Here is a 15378-nt window from a genome sequence, read left to right as displayed (position 1 = left end):
GGAAAACTGATTGACTCGAGTATAAGTCGAGGGTGGGAAATGCAGAAGCTACGGGTAAATTTCAAAATAAAAATAGATACCAATAAAATTACATTAATTGAGACATCAGGAGGTTAAATGTTTTTGAATATTTACATAAAACTGAAATTTAAGATAAGACTCCCCAACTCTGATTAAACCATTACTCTAACCTTCTTCAATGTAAATGTGCTTCAGTATCCTTCCAAGAATAATAATAAAGAGAGGAAAATCATAAATGTAATAATAATAATAATAATAATAATAATAATAATAGAGTAAAATAAGGGAAACATATTTATTTATTTATTTATTTATTTATTTATTTATTATTCAAACTTATATGCTGCCACTCCCATAGGGCTCGGAGCAGCTTACAAAACAAACTGGAATCTAACACAAATTAAAAAAACAGTAGTGCAGACGAGGCCAGACGACCCTCTGTTGGGAGGGATTGGACTGTCCCTTTCTACCTGGCCGAAGAGGGTTGGGCTAGATGGCCTTTGGGGGCCCCTTCCAACGCTAGCATGCTCCAGAATCCGTAGCAGTGTGTCCTCCTGCCACAGTCTCCAGCAGCCCCTCCTCTCTCCCCCGCCATCCTCCTTGAAGCCAAGGACCAAATTGGGTGGGGGGGGCTCACACCTCTCCTGCTCCCCCCCCCCTTTGGAATTGCCTGGAATCTGGGCCAGGCGTCCGGAGATAATTTTATGGGCGGCATTAAACTGAGTTATGAGGTTTTTACAATCCAGCCACTTATGAGAAATCTATTAACAGTAACTGGCCGGGCAGAATCCCGCTCGCTCAGTGGGCGGCCGAGGCAAGGCGGGAGGGAGGGGTGGGGGGGGGCATTAATTGGGGCCATCCGAGAGGGGCACCAGCCCCCCCCCCCCCCGCTTCTTTGCAGCCTCCCTCCTCTGCCGGCCGCCCTTCCTCCTTGGCCATTTTCTGCTGAGAATCAGCAAGTTGCCAGAAAGGCAAGCCGCCCATTAATCGGCTAATGAAATATGAAAATGTTTATGGGCCACTCCATCTTCCAAATGGCAGCATCGGTGGGCCCATCATCCCCCTCCCCTCCCCTGGGATCAGCACTTTGGAGGGGGCCCATGCGCCAGATCCCTCTTGATAGGGGCCGGTTATGTCTCTATGCACCCACAAAGGCTTTCTTTGGGGGGGGGGGGGGCTGACCAAAACACACACACACCTAGGCATGGTCCCATTCCTTCCCTAAGAAGGAAAAAAGGAAGTTGAACAGACAGGAGAAAGAGAAAAAGAAAGAGAGCAAAGAAAGGAAAGGAAAGGAAAGGAAAGGAAAGGAAAGATGGAAGAGAAGGGAAGGAAAAAGAGAAAGAAAAGGGAAAGCATGAGAAAGGAAAGGGAAGAGAAGAAGGATGGAAGAGAAGGGAAGGAAAAAGAGAAAGGGAAAGGAAAGGAAGGGAAGATGAAAGAGAAGGGAAGGAAAAATAGAAAGGGAAGGAAAAGAATGAGGAAGGGAAGGGAAGACAGGAAAGATGGAAGAGAAGGGAAGGAAAAAGAGAAAAAGAAGGGAAAAGGAAGGAAGGAAAGGGAAGATGGAAGAGAAGGGAAGAAAAAAGGGAAAGGGGAGGGAAGGGAAAGGAAGTGAAGGGAAGATGAAAGAGAAGGGAAGGAAAAATAGAAAGGGAAGGAAAAGAATGTGGAAGGGAAGGGAAGATGGAAGAGAAGGAAAGGAAAAAGAGAAAGGAAAGGGAAAGGAAAGTTTTTTTCTCCCACTCTGGACATTCCACAGATATAGAAACCCCATTTTCCTAGTTTCCAACAGACAGCTCAACCTCTAAGGATGCCTGCCATAGATGTGGGTGAAATGGCAGGAGAGAATGCTTCCGAGACATGGACAGACAACCCAGAAAAATCACAGCAAACCAAATTATTATTATTATTAGTACTAGTAGTAGTAGTAGTAGTAGTAGTAGTACTTATACCCCACTTTATCTCTCCTGCAGGAGAATCAAAGAAGGCTAAAGATTTTGCAAAACTAAACATTAACAGAGGGTGGAAGACAGCCTGCAAGCCCTTTGCTGTTATCCTTTGGGTCCAGAGACCACCCTTTTTCCTGGGGATGAGATCTCCATTTTAGAGAAGCTCTCCTGCCTTCTTTAGTATAGAAAAAGCCTCAGATGTGCTGGTGGCCAAGCTAGGCAGCTCGGACAGGCCATTGTGAGTACGGTTACCCTCTCGCCTTTGAAACTAGTGCTGAGCTCAGATAGGGGAAGACCTGCTCTTTCTAAAGATAGCAGCTCAGCGCTGGGGCTGAGATGTCTTCACTCAAGACATCTGCCCTTGCGCTGTGCTACTCTGCTGCTGAGTATGCATGCCCAGTGTGGAACACATCTCACCACACTAAAGCAGTGGATGTGGCTCTTAATGAGACATGCCGCATTATCACGGGGTGTCTGCGCCCTACACCAATGGAGAAATTACACTGCTTAGCTGGTATTGCACCACCTGACATCCGCGGGAAGTGGCAGCCAATAGTGAAAGGACCAAGGCAGAGACATCTCCAGCTCACCCCCTGTTTGGGTATCAGCCAGCACGTCAACGGCTTAAATCTAGAAATAGTTTTCTAAGATCTACAGAGACACTCACTGGAACACCTCAGCAAGCGAGAGTCCAAAAGTGGCAGGCTCAAACCCAGCACCTCAATCAATGGCTGATACTAAATGAGAGACTCCCTCCTGGGCACACAGAGGACTGGGCGACCTGGAAGGCACTGAACAGACTGCGCTCTGGCACCACGAGATGCAGAGCCAATCTTCAGAAATGGGGCCACAAAGTGGAATCCTCGACATGCGAGTGTGGAGAAGAGCAAACCACTGACCACCTGCTGCAATGCACCCAGAGCCCTGCCACATGATGCACCATGGAGGACCTTCTTGCAGCAACACCAGAGGCACTCCAAGTGGCCAGAGACTGGTCAAAGGACATTTAATCAACTCTCATACTCACAAATTTTGTAATCTGCTTGTTTGCTTTGTTCTGTTAGAAATGTAATATAATTTGACTGGTTGTTCTGACACGACAAATAAATAAATAGCGCTGGGGCTGAGAATATCTCAGGATTTCTCTGCCATTGGGAGAGGCTCCATTACTTCATCTCCAAAACTAATCTTGAGCTTGGATAGGGGAAGACCTGCTCTTTCTGAAAGATAGCAGCTCAGGGTTAGGGTAAAAGATGCCAGGATTTTTCTACCGTTGGGGGAAAGTTAACTTGGTAACTGAAGAAAAAGGGAAAGAAAGAATCATAGAATCAAAGAGTTGGAAGAGACCTCATGGGCCATCCAGTCCAACCCCATTCTGCCAAGGAGCAAGAATATTGCATTCAAATCACCCCTGACAGATGGCCATCCAGCCTCTGCTTAAAAGCTTCCAAAGAAGGAGCCTCCACCACACTCCGGGGCAGAGAGTTCCACTGCTGAACGGCTCTCACAGTCAGGAAGTTCTTCCTCATGTTCAGATGGAATCTCCTCTCTTGTAGTTTGAAGCCATTGTTCCATTGCGTCCTAGTCTCTCTCCAAGGAAGCAGAAAACAAGCTTGCTCCCTCCTCCTCCCTGTGGCTGTGCCAAGTCTGTCAAGGACTTTGAGAAAGTCTGTTTGATGTTCAAATCTGGACTGGCCTCAGTTGCTAGAAATCTTGAGCTTCTAAGTAAGGCACCCGCGGTTCACACGGATAAAGAGAGAAGCACATCTTAGTTTTAACTTTATAGTGTCTGGGTGTGACGGCACCCCACCCCACCCACCCCCCGATCCCTACCTGGGACCAACCAAAGTTAAAAACAAGCAATGCAGGAACATTGCCTTTGCAAACTCAAGAACTTTCTCCTGCCTTTCAGAATGCAAATGCACCCGAGGCCAATGCCTCCATGCAAACTCAATGGCGAAAAGATTGGGTAAAGGGATTGGATAAAGGCAAGAGCTCCCTCGAGCTAACATAGAATCATAGAATCAAAGAGTTGGAAGAGACCTCCTGGGCCATCCAGTCCATCCCCATTCTGCCAAGAAGCAGGAATATTGCATTCAAATCACCCCTGACAGATGGCCATCCAGCCTCTGCTTAAAAGCTTCCAAAGAAGGAGTCTCCACCACACTCCAGGGCAGAGAGTTCCATTGCTGAATGGCTCTCACAGTCAGGAAGTTCTTCCTCATGTTCAGATGGAATCTCCTCTCTTGTCGTTTGAAGCCATGGGTCCATTGCGTCCTAATCTCTCTCCAGGGAAGCAGAAAACAAGCTTGCTCCCTCCTCCTCCCTGTGGCTTCCTCTCGCATATTTCTACATGGCTATCATGTCTCCTCTCAGCCTTCTCTTCTTCAAGCTAAACATGCCCAGCTCCTTAAGCCGCTCCTCATAGGGCTTGTTTTCCAGACCCTTGATCATTTGAGTCGCCCTCCTCTGGACACTTTCCAGCTTAGAGTCAATATCTCTCTTGAATTGTGGTGCCCAGAATTAGAATCATAGAATCAAAGAGTTGGAAGAGACCTCATGGGCCATCATCCAGTCCAACCCCATTCTGCCAAGAAGCAGGAATATTGCATTCAAATCACCCCTGACAAATGGCCATCCAGCCTCTGCTTAAAAGCTTCCAAAGAAGGAGCCTCCACCACACTCCGGGGCAGAGAGTTCCACTGCTGAACGGCTCTCACAGTCAGGAAGTTCTTCCTAATGTTCAGATGGAATCTGGACACAATATTCCCGGTGTAGTCTAACCAAAGCAGAGTAGAGCATGGGGAGCATGACTTCCCTAGATCTAGACACTATGCTCCTCTTGATGCAGGCCAAAATCCTATTGGCTTTTTTTGCCGCCACATCACATTCCTGGCTCATGTTTAACTTGTTGTCCACAAGGACTCCAGGATCGTTTTCACACATACTGCTCTTAATCCAGGCATCCCCCATTCTGTGTCTTTGCATTTCATTTTTCCTGCCAAAGTGGAGTATCTTTAAAGTGGACAACTTCGACTCATCACGTCCTGAAGCTGAGAACAAAGCAAAGGAAAAACCAGGGAATGGAGAACAGGAGAACGTTTCTGCGACCACCAGCCTGGACAATTTCGCCCCCATGCAGTGTGTTTGCTCAGGCACACCAAGTATTTGGGGCCATGCGTTGCAATAGGAAGGAGAACAAAATGAGAAACACACGCAGAGAGATCAGAGAGGGTAGAAATGGAGGAAGCTTGGGAGCTCCAAAGTCCAACTGCAATGAAGGAGGGGTGAGGAAAAGAATCCTGCATTTGGAAGGGACCCCAAAGGCCATCCAGCCCAGCCTCGTTACTCCATGGAACAAAGGGAGAACCCCTAATACTGGGTGCTGTGAGTTTTGTTCCAGCAGCATTCTCTCCTGACGTTACACCTGCATCTGTAGCTAATGGCATCTTCAGAGGTTCCTTTGGCAATGAAGCAAGTGGAGTGTGTGTGTGTGTATTGAAATTTTTCTTTGATTTTAAATGTAATGTATCGCATATGTATATTGTAAATGGCTCCGAGCCTTCGGGGAGTGGCGGTATATAAAATTGATTAATCAATCAATCAATAAAAATGTAATGTTCGTTTGTGGGATTAACGTAACTCAAAAACCACTGGGCGAATTGACACCAAATTTGGACACAAGACACCTAACAACCCAATGTATGTCCTTCATTCAAAAAACACTGAAAAACACAGCAGAAGAGACTTAAAAAGCCAAAAAACAAAAAAATACATTACAACGCATGTGCAAAACCATATATATATACACACACACAGATACACACACATAAATGCATATACACACACAAAACATACACAGAAAGGAGGAAGAAAGGAAGAAGGAAGGAAGGAGAGAAGGAAGGAAAGAAAGAAAGGTATAGATGGAAGGAAGGAGAGAAGGAGGGAGAGAAAGAGGGAAGGAGAGAAGGAAAGAAAGAAAGGTAGAGAAGGAAGGAAGGAGAGAAGGAGGGAGAGAAAGAGGGAAGGAGAGAAGGAAAGAAAGAAGGGTAGAGAAAGAAGGAGGGAAGGAGATAAAGAAGGGAATAAAGAAGGGTAGAGAAGGAAGGAGGGAAGGAGAGAAGGAAGGAAAGAACGAAAGGTAGAGAAAGAAGGAGGGAAGGAGATAAAGAAGGAAAGAAAGAAGGGTAGAGAAGGAAGGAGAGAAGGAAGGAAAGAACGAAAGGTAGAGAAAGAAGGAGGGAAGGAGATAAAGAAGGAAAGAAAGAAGGGTAGAGAAGGAAGGAGAGAAGGAAGGAAAGAAAGAAAGGTAGAGAAAGAAGGAGGGAAGGAGATAAAGAAGGAAAGAAAGAAGGGTAGAGAAAGAAGGAGAGAAGGAAGGAAAGAAAGAAAGGTAGAGAAAGAAGGAGGGAAGGAAAGAAGGAAAGAAAGAAGGATAGAGAAAGAAGAAGGGAAGGAGACAAAGAAGGAAAGAAAGAAGGGTAGAGAAGAAAGGAGGGAAGGAGAGAAGGAAGGAAAGAAAGAAAGATAGAGAAAGAAGGAGGGAAGGAGATAAAGAAGGAAAGAAAGAAGGGTAGAGAAGGAAGGAAAGAGAGGGAGAAAGAGGGAAAGAGAGAAGGAAAGAAAGAAAGGTGGAGAAGAAGGGAGAGAAAGAAGGAAAGAAAAAGAGAAAGGAAAAGAGGGAAGGAAAGAGGGAGGGAGGAGAGAAAGAAAGGAGAGAAAGAAGGAGGGAAGGTTGGCCACAGCAACGCGTGGTGGGTACAGCTAGTAAACAAATAAAAATGTAATGTTCGTTTGTGGGATTAACATAACTCAAAAACCACTGGACAAATGGACATGAAATTTGGACACAAGACACCTACAATTTGGACACAGACACACACAAACCCCAGTGGAGCAGACTTAAAAAAAAGGTAGTCCCCTGACATTAAGTCCAGTCATGTCTGACTCTGGGGTGTGGTGCTCATCTCCATTTCTAAGCCGAAGAGCCAGCGTTGTCCGTAGACACCTCCAAGGTCATGTGGCTGGCATAACTGCATGGAGCGCCGTTACCTTCCCACCGGAGCGGTACCTATTGATCTACTCACATTTGCATGTTTTCGAACTGCTAGGTTGGCAGAAGCTAGGGCTGACAGCGGAAGCTCACGCCGCTCCCCGGAATCGAACCTGCGACCTTTCGATCAACAAGCTCAGCAGCTCAGTGCTTTAACCCACTGCGCCACCGGGTTTCTAAGTCTGCTCCAGAGCAGACTTAGAAACCCCAAAAATACACCATATATACACATACACATACACTCATATACATATACACATGCATAAGACGCCAGAATATGGACAGGCAAACTTTGGCTTTACAGGTGTTTTGGACTTCAAGTCCCACAAGTCCTAACATCCTACCGGCTGTTAGGAATTGTGGGAGTTGTAGTCCAAAACACCTGGAGGGAGGGCCCATGTTTGCCCCTGCCGGCACTAGAACTTCCAACTCTGCGAAAGTGCTGCTGTTTCGCTTTAGAGATGCTTTATCCTTTTTTGGGGATGGCCCAATTGGCAGAAGAGGGCTCCGGAAGGGCATGACCCCAGGAGCCGGAAATGACCCCATGACACACACACACACACACACACACACATACACACACCAGGCATGGGAAGGGGCTCCTACCCAGGCAACGAGCAAGGAAGAGACTTGCAAACCGAGAAAAAGCTTTTCTTTCTTTCATCTGCTCCATTTGTTAAAAAGGGAAATTGTTTCTTTGCCCTAAAGGACTAGAAATCTGGGATTTTACGAGGCCATTAATTACCTCCAACTAATTAAATCAAAATTAAATGTGAGCAGAGGTGCGTTTTCCTTATTAAAGCGATTAAATAGAAAGCACACATACACAAATAACAAACGACTCTGGAGCGGAGGGAGGAGAGGAAAGGAGAGGAAGAAGGCGCCCCGAATGAGGACCCGCAACGGCAACGGCGCCTCCGCTTTCGGTGTTTGCTCCGACTCATAAAGCCCGAGTTCATCAATTTCCTTTAAATATTAGCAACTTAATTAAATCTGGTCTTTTCCCCCCTCTCTCCCCTTTTAATCCCCTCCTCTATCTAAAATAGATCTGTCCACAGGCACGAGTGTGTAACTCACGCTGACCCCATAATTCTATTTTAAAAGGGGAGGGGGGGGGGAAGAAAACCTCTCGGAAATCCACATCAAACTGACAGGGGCCCTCCGGGGAAATTACGCTTCCTTCGGAAAAAGGATTAGCTCGAGTACCCAGATTTTATGAAAATGCTCTTGGTCCAAGCGGGTGGGAGAGCGAGAGTGCGCAAAGGCTCCAGGAAGGGCAACGGATCATGGGAAGAGCCCTGGGCTTTTGGGGGGCAATTGGAGGGAAAGACCTTCCCAATGCCTTCCCAAGCAGGGGCCTGCTTTGCATTGGCCCCCAATGATATGGGACGGGGCAAGTGCCGCCTGCAAAAGGGTGGCTTCCAGGAGACAAGGTTCCTCATTTGGGAAAGGAGGCTGTTGCTAGGTGAGTGACCTCCAAAATTCATCAGGGGCTCCGGAACCGACAGTATTGACAATACCATCATTGTCATCATCACCACCACCACCACCTCCATCGTCACCTCCATCATCATAATCATCATCACCACCATTACCAGCATCAGCACCACCACCACCACCATCATCATCACCACCACTATAATCACCAACACCACCATCATCACCACCAGCATCACTACAGTCATCATCATCACCACCACCATGATCATTATCATCATCACCACCACCACCACCATCACCACCACCACCACCATCTTCATCGTCACCTCCATCATCATAATCATCATCACCACCATTACCAGCATCAGCACCACCACCACCACCATCATCATCACCACCACTATAATCACCAACACCACCATCATCACCACCAGCATCACTACAATCATCATCATCACCACCACCATGATCATTATCATCATCACCACCACCACCACCACCATCTTCATCGTCACCTCCATCATCATAATCATCATCACCACCATTACCAGCATCAGCACCACCACCACCACCATCATCATCACCACCACTATAATCACCAACACCACCATCATCACCACCAGCATCACTACAATCATCATCATCACCACCACCATGATCATTATCATCATCACCACCACCACCACCATCTTCATCATCACCTCCATCATCATAATCATCATCACCACCATTACCAGCATCAGCACCACCACCACCATAATCATCATCACCACCACTATAATCACCAACACCACCATCATCACCACCAACATCACTACAATCATCATAATCACCACCACCATGAACCCCCGGTGGTGCAGTGGTTTAAACCCCTGTGCCATGATCATTATCATCACCACCACCATCATCGTCATCACCTCCATCATCATCATCATCATCATCATCATCATCATCACCACTATCATCATCACCAACATCACTACTATCATCATCACCACCACGATCATTATCATCACCACCACCATCATCATCACCAAAACTACTATCATCATCACCACCACCACTATAATCACCAACACCACCATTATCATCATCACCACCACCAACATCACTACCATCATCATCACCACCACAACCATCATCATCACCACCACCACCACGATCATTATCATCATCATAACCATCATCATCACCACCAACATCACTACCATCACCATCACCACCACCACGATTGTTATCATCACCACCATCATCGTCATCACCACCATTATCATCATCACCACCACTACCACCATCACTACCACCATCATCAGCATCATCTCCACCACCACTGTGTCCTTCCTTCCTTCCTTCCTTCCTTCCTTCCTTCCTTCCTTCCTTCCTTCCTTCCTTCCCCTGAAAAGAAAATGGGGGGTCTCCCCTCCCCACTTGGCAAAGCAACAACATGTGCAGGAGGAAGAAATCTGGGGAGGGAAGAAAGCACTAAGTGGAGACGCAAAGTGAACACCAAGTGTATGGTGGGACCAGGCAGATCCTCCTCTGACCACCGTCCATCACAAGTGGCCCTCCCTTCCCTTCCTTGGTTCCTCCTCAAAGAGCCATAGTTCTCCAGAGGCCATCAAGTCCAACCCCATTCAGCTCAGCCTCCTCACAGCCTCTTCCTGAAGACACCCAGAGGAGCCGGCCCCAATATGCATCCCAATGTCCAACTGCTCTCCAGTCAAGACGTTCAGTCTCACTCTGCTTCCATGTCACTGAAAGCCCTGAGGCCTGCCCCCTTCTCCTCCCTGGGGGCCTTGAAAGGGGGCCATCCCACCTTGCAGACCCTCCTCATGGGGTTTGTTCCCTGCCCCTCTTCTCCTCCTGGATGCCTTCCTCTCAACTCACTCTAACTTGCCTAAATCCGTCTTAAAACGAGGCGCCCACTGCCAAATGCAGGGCTCCAGATGTGGCCTCAGCCACACAGAGGACGGAAGGATTATTCTTGCCCTCGAATTGGAAAGGACGTTTCTAGGAAGAGACTTCATGGGCCATCCAGTCCAACCCCATTCTGCCAAGAAGCAGGACAATAGCATTCAAAGCACCCCCAACAGATGGCCATCCAGTCTCTGTTTAACAGCTTCCATAGAAGGAGCCTCCACCACACTTCGGGGCAGAGAGTTCCACTGCTGAACGGCTCTCACAGTCTGGAAGTTCTTCCTTATGTTCAGGTGGAATCTCCTTTCCTGCAGTTGAAGCCATGTCTCCATTGCGTCCTAGTCTCCAGGGAAGCAGAAAGGAAGCCTACTCCCTCCTCCCTAGGACTTCCCCTTACATATTTATACATGGTCCTCATCATGTCTCCTCTCCGCCTTCTCTTCTTCAGGGTAAGCATGCCCAGCTCTTTAAGCCGCTCCTCATAGGGTTTGTTCTTCAGACCCTTGATCATTTTAGTCAACGGCTTAAATCAAGAAATAGTTTTCTAAGATCTACAGAGACACTTGCTGGAACACCCCAGCAAGCGAGAGTCCAAAAGTGGCAGGCTCAAATGCAGCACCTCAATCCATGGCTGTCTTCCTCTGGACACATTCCAGCTTCGAGTCAACAGAGACACTTGCTGGAACACCTCAGCAAGCGAGAGTCCATAAGTGGCAGGCTCAAATCCAGCACCGCAATCCATGGCTGTCTTCCTCTGGGCACATTCCAGCTTAGAGTCAACAGAGACACTTGCTGGAACACCTCAGCAAGCGAGAGTCCAATAGTGGCAGGCTCAAATCCAGCACCTCAATCCATGGCTGTCTTCCTCTGGACACATTCCAGCTTAGAGTCAACAGAGACACTTGCTGGAACTACAAGTGAGGAGATTCCATCTGAACATTAGGAAGAACTTCCTGACTGTGAGAGCCGTTCAGCAGTGGAACTCTCTGCCCCGGAGTGTGGTGGAGGCTCCTTCTTTGGAAGCTTTTAAGCAGAGGCTGGATGGCCATCTGTCAGGGGTGATTTGAATGCAATATTCCTGCTTCTTGGCAGAATGGGGTTGGACTGGATGGCCCATGAGGTCTCTTCCAACTCTTTGATTCTATGATTCTATGATTCTATGAACACCTCAGCAAGCGAGAGTCCAAAAGTGGCAGGCTCAAATCCAGCACCTCAATCCATGGCTGTCTTCTTCTGGACACATTCCAGCTTAGAGTCAACATCTCCATGTGATTCCAGATGTGGTCTAACCAAGGCAGAATATCTCTCTGGAGACACTCCAGCTTGTCAATATCCCTCTTCAACTGTGGTGCCCAGAGTTGGACATTAACGCAGGCGAAGGCAGCATTGGCCTTTCTTGCTGTTCCACCACAGGGCTGCCCAATGGTTGAAGGATCATCAGCAATAATCCCGAGCCACCGAGCCAAGGATCCCGCACCATGCCCCTGCGCATGCATGTTTTCGTGCCCTAAAGACGGAGCTTTGCCTTTGTCTCCTCTGAATTCAGTTTCCTCGTTTGCTTGAGTCCTTTGGAATTCCGTCCCCGTCTTCCAATGTTTGCGCCATCTGCAAATTTGCTACGGATCTGAGCACCACCGGCTCTGGCTCCATCTGATGCCATTTCCAGCCACTCCATATTCCGCCATCAGCACATCGCGGGGGACTTTATCAGAAGCTTTGCTGAAATCCAAACAAATAACATCCGCGGCGGCATCGCTGCCATCGAGGAAAGGAAGGGAAGGTATCAAGTGGGTTTGGCAGGATTGGCTCGGGGCTCCTGCTTATCCTTGCCTTGTCGTTGAGATGTTTGCAAACAGATTCCTGTCTAATATTGTCCCTGGGATTGAGGAGGTCAAGCCAACTTGGTCTTTGCTGACCTTTCTGGAGAGAAGGACCATGTTTGTGCATCACCTCCTTGGCCACCCCACCTGGTTTGCAATATTCCTCCAAAACGATGGCAATAAAGAGAACTTCGGCAAGTTCCTCCACTAGAGATGCAGTTCTGTCCCTCCAGATTCAGCCCCATTGAGGACAGTTTGGTCATTTTGCAACCTAGAACCCTGATTTATATTATTATTGTTTACACCATTTCTACATCGCAAGTGCTGAACCTGACTCGGCACATAGAAGATGGCTTTGAAAGGCAGCAGATCCCAGGAGCTGTCTTCATAGACCTGTCCGCAGCCTATGAGACTGTGAACCACTGCCTCCTCCTGAGAAAAATATATAGTATCACAAAGGACGACCACCTCACCCGCCTCATAGGAAACCTGCTACAAAACAGGAGCTTTTTTGTTGAAAAGGCATGATCATCAAGTTTGCAGACGACACCAAATTGGGAGGGAGAGCCAATAGTCCAGAGGACAGGAGCAGGATTCAAAACGATCTTGACAGATTAGAGAGATGAAGGGCCAAAACTAACAAAATGAAGTTCAACAGTGACAAATGCAAGATACTCCACTTTGGCAGAAAAAATGAAATGCAAAGATACAGAATGGGGGACGCCTCGCTCAAGAGCAGTACGTGTGAAAAAGATCTTGGAGTCCTCGTGGACAACAAGTTAAACATGAGCCAGGAATGTGATGTGGCGGCAAAAAAAGCCAATGGGATTTTGGCCTGCATGAAGAGAAGCATAGTGTCTAGATCTAAGGAAGTAATGCTACCCCTCTATTCTGCTTTGGTTAGACCACATCTGGAATATTGTGTCCAATTCTGGGCACCACAATTCAAGAGAGATATTGACAAGCTGGAATGTGTCCAGAGGAGGGCGACTAAAATGATCAAGGGTCTGGAGAACAAGCCCTATGAGGAGCGGCTTAGGGAACTGGGCATGTTTAGCCTGAAGAAGAGAAGGCTGAGAGGAGATATGATAGCCATGTATAAATATGTGAGAGGAAGCCACAGGGAGGAGGGAGCTTCCTTTCTGCTTCCCTGGAGAGAGACTAGGACGCAATGGAACAATGGCTTCAAACTACAAGAGAGGAGATTCCATCTGAACATGAGGAAGAACTTCCTGACTGTGAGAGCCATTCAGCAGTGGAACTCTCTGCCCCGGAGTGTGGTGGAGGCTCCTTCTTTGGAAGCTTTTAAACAGGCTGGATGGCCATTTGTCAGGGGTGATTTGAATGCAATATTCTGCTTCTTGGCAGAATGGGGTTGGACTGGATGACCCAGGAGGTCCCTTCCAACTCTTTGATTCTATGATTCTATGAGTTCCAGGGCCAGAGAAGCAGATGGCGGAAACAGAGGAACGGCCTGCCTCAGGGGAGCGTGCTTGCTCCATCCATGTTCAACATCAACACAAATGACCAGCCACTGCCAGAAGGGACAGAGAGTTTCATCTATGCTGATGATCGTGCCATCACCACTCAATCAGGGAGCTTTGAGATGGTAGAACAGAAGCTCTCCGAAGCTCTAGGTGCTCTTACTGCCTATTACAGGGGAAACCAGCTGATTCCTAATCTATCTAAAACATAGACATGTGCTTTCCATCTCAAGAACAGACAAGCATCCCGAGCTCTGAGGATGACCTGTGAAGGAAGGAGTCCCATTGCAGCATTACAGCGCACCCAAATACCTGGGAGTCACTCTGGACGGTGCTCTGACCTACAAGAAAAACTGCCTGAACATCAAGCAAAAAGTGGGTGCTAGAAACAATATCATACCAAAGCTGATTGGCACAACCTGGGGATCACAGCCAGACACAGTGAAGACATCTGCCCTTGCGCTATGCTACTCTGCTGCTGAGTATGCATGCCTGGTGTGGAACACTTCTCACCACACTGAAACAGTGGATGTGGCTCTTAATGAGACATGCCGCATTATCACGGGGTGCCTGCGCCCTACACCACTGGAGAAACTACACTGCTTAGCCGGTATTGCACCACCTGGCATCCGCCGGGAAGGAGCAGCCAATAGTGAAGCAAGGAAGGAAGGACACAGTGGTGGTGGAGATGATGCTGATGATGGTGGTGATGATAATGATGGTGGTGGTAGTGATGATGGTGGTGGTGCTGATGCTAGTAGTGGTAGTGGTGATGATGGAGGTGATGACGGTGATGGTGGTGATGATAATGATCGTGGTGGTGATGATGGTGTTAGTGATGATGATGATGATGGTAGTGATGGTAGTGATGATGATGGCGGTGGTGATGATGGTGGTGTTGATGCTAGTAGTGGTGGTGGTGATGATGGAGGTAATGACGGTGATGGTGGTGATGATAATGATCGTGGTGGTGATGATGGTGTTAGTGGTGATGATGATGGTAGTGATGGTAGTGATGATGATGGCGGTGGTGATGATAATGATTGTGGTGGTGATTATGATGGTGGTGGTGGTGGTGATGATGGTGGTAGTTATGTTGGTGGTGGTGATGATGATAATGCTGGTGTTGGTGATAATGGTAGTGGTGGTGGTGGTGATGATGATGGTAGTTTTGGTGAGACATCTCCAGCCAGGCCTGTAGCGATGGGGTGGTTTTAGGGGTTCAACCCCCCCCCCCAAAATGTTTCAGATTTTTTTAAAAAACCTGGTTTACTCATGAATTTTAACTGGTGAACCCAATCCCCATGCTGCTAAGTCTATGAGATGCAAAAAATTAAGAGTCCTCCAGAACTGCAAGCACTATCTCAAGCAAATATTGACAATTTATTCACACTGTCATTACTTGCAGTAAGAGCTGATGTAGTGAAACAACCAAGTTGGGTGGGGGAGGGGTGTTGAATGCTCTCATTAAGGAGGCCAGACTTGGTGGAGGTGGTTGACAGGGGCGGAGCTGCAGGCTATTGAAGGCTGCTCTGCCCCCTGCTGTGCTCTTTACATCGAAGTAAAGAGGAAACGAAGGAAACGCTGAGCAGCATTCCGTGGACACAGATACTAAAAAACAAGGGAGTTACGGATGGATGGGAATTTCTCAAGAGTGAAATACTCAAGACGCAATTGCAAACCGTGCCTAC

At 47.6% G+C, this 15378-nt stretch overlaps 1 protein-coding gene across 1 annotated transcript in view; it reads right to left on the bottom strand.

Annotated features, from left to right (window-relative positions):
• Positions 1-15378, bottom strand: part of LOC132772942 (cadherin-22) — a 161060-nt gene that overhangs the window by 71492 nt on the left and 74190 nt on the right. The window lies entirely within an intron of this gene.

This window comes from Anolis sagrei, chromosome 4 (genome assembly GCF_037176765.1).
Source record: "Anolis sagrei isolate rAnoSag1 chromosome 4, rAnoSag1.mat, whole genome shotgun sequence".
NCBI classification, from domain to species: Eukaryota; Metazoa; Chordata; class Lepidosauria; order Squamata; family Dactyloidae; genus Anolis; species Anolis sagrei.
Note: the sequence above shows the minus strand (reverse complement) of the source record. Positions and strands in the feature narration are given on the sequence as shown.